Raw genomic sequence first — 2,500 nt, 5'->3', positions numbered from 1 at the left:
TTTTCACGGTGACTCAAAACATCAATTTTAGACTCCCCTGAGTATGAAAAGTGAAACGAAAATCATTTTTGAGAAGAAAAAATTTTTGTATGGGAGGGCCCCTGCTAGAACATATTTCCCAAGTGCGTCGATTTTGGGTCGCCGACACAAGCTCGGGTCAAAAAAATTTTTTTTTCTCGGTGACTCAAAACATCAATTTTAGACTCCCCTGAGTATGAAAAGTGAAACGAAAATCATTTTTGAGAAGAAAAAATTTTTGTATGGGAGGGCCCCTGCTAGAACATTTTTCCCAAGTGCGTCGATTTTGGGTCGCCGACACAAGCTCGGGTCAAAAAAATTTTTTTTTCTCGGTGACTCAAAACATCAATTTTAGACTCCCCTGAGTATGAAAAGTGAAACGAAAATCATTTTTGAGATGAAAAAATTTTTGTATGGGAGGGCCCCTGCTAGAACATTTTTCCCAAGTGCGTCGATTTTGGGTCGCCGACACAAGCTCGGGTCAAAAAAAATTTTTTTTCTCGGTGACTCAAAACATCAATTTTAGACTCCCCTGAGTATGAAAAGTGAAACGAAAATCATTTTTGAGAAGAAAAAATTTTTGTATGGGAGGGCCCCTGCTAGAACATTTTTCCCAAGTGCGTCGATTTTGGGTCGCCGACACAAGCTCGGGTCAAAAAAATTTTTTTTTCTCGGTGACTCAAAACATCAATTTTAGACTCCCCTGAGTATGAAAAGTGAAACGAAAATCATTTTTGAGAAGAAAAAAATTTGTATGGGAGGGCCCCTGCTAGAACATTTTTCCCAAGTGCGTCGATTTTGGGTCGCCGACACAAGCTCGGGTCAAAAAAATTTTTTTTTCTCGGTGACTCAAAACATCAATTTTAGACTCCCCTGAGTATGAAAAGTGAAACGAAAATCATTTTTGAGAAGAAAAAATTTTTGTATGGGAGGGCCCCTGCTAGAACATTTTTCCCAAGTGCGTCGATTTTGGGTCGCCGACACAAGCTCGGGTCAAAAAAATTTTTTTTTCTCGGTGACTCAAAACATCAATTTTAGACTCCCCTGAGTATGAAAAGTGAAACGAAAATCATTTTTGAGAAGAAAAAATTTTTGTATGGGAGGGCCCCTGCTAGAACATTTTTCCCAAGTGCGTCGATTTTGGGTCGCCGACACAAGCTCGGGTCAAAAAAATTTTTTTTTTCACGGTGACTCAAAACATCAATTTTAGACTCCCCTGAGTATGAAAAGTGAAACGAAAATCATTTTTGAGAAGAAAAAAATTTGTATGGGAGGGCCCCTGCTAGAACATTTTTCCCAAGTAAATTCGATTTTACCCGGTGAGTCAAAAAATTTTGATAAAAATATTTTTCCAAAATCGTGTTCATTGCCTATTATAAGGGACCAGGTCAGCTCACACGCATTTTTGGAGACCATATGGAAAGTGCGTCTGGGATTGCGGAAATTAAGTTTAGAGTGTTAAATGATGGTTTCGCAATCCCGAAAGGCTCAAAATCCACCCTAAGGTTCCCCGGGTGAAATGTGGTTTCCAAGGTGTGAGCACTATCGGTGATAGAGTTGGAATGTGATTTCCAGAGCGCAGGGCGACTGGGCTAGAGCGAAAATCATAGACAAAGGTAAGTATTGGACTGAACGACTCGAAGCAAACGAAAATCATAGACAAGGGTAATGGACTGAACGACTCGAAGCAAACGAAAATCACATACAAGAGTAATGGACTGAACGAATCGAAGCAAACGAAAACCGCAAACAAGGGTAATGGACTGAACGAATCGAAGCAAACGAAAACCACAGACAAGAGTAATAGAGTGAACGAATCGAAGCAAACGAAAACCAAAGACAAGAGTAATAGAGTGAACGAATCGAAGCAAACGAAAACCACAGACAAGAGTAATAGAGTGAACGAATCGAAGCAAACGAAAGTCATGGACAAGAGTACTGAAAATCGGACCAAACCTCTAGAAGCACACGAAAATCATGGACAAGAGTACTCAAAAACACGGACCAAACCTATGGAAGCACACGAAAACCATGAACACAGGGATAACTGAGAACGAACCTACCTATCAGAGCATGTGAAAGCATGGACAAGAGTACTGAAAATCGGACCAAACCTCTAGAAGCACACGAAAATCATGGACAAGAGTACTCAAAAACACGGACCAAACCTATGGAAGCACACGAAAACCATGAACACAGGGATAACTGAGAACGAACCTATCTATCAGAGCATGTGAAAGCATGGACAAGAGTACTGAAAATCGGACCAAACCTCTAGAAGCACACGAAAATCATGGACAAGAGTACTCAAAAACACGGACCAAACCTATGGAAGCACACGAAAACCATGAACACAGGGATAACTGAGAACGAACCTACCTATCAGAGCATGTGAAAGCATGGACAAGAGTACTGAAAATCGGACCAAACCTCTAGAAGCACACGAAAATCATGGACAAGAGTACTCAAAAACACGGACCAA

The sequence above is a fragment of the Anopheles moucheti genome (genome assembly GCF_943734755.1).
Source record: "Anopheles moucheti chromosome X unlocalized genomic scaffold, idAnoMoucSN_F20_07 X_unloc_5, whole genome shotgun sequence".
Lineage (NCBI taxonomy): Eukaryota > Metazoa > Arthropoda > Insecta > Diptera > Culicidae > Anopheles > Anopheles moucheti.
Note: the sequence above shows the minus strand (reverse complement) of the source record.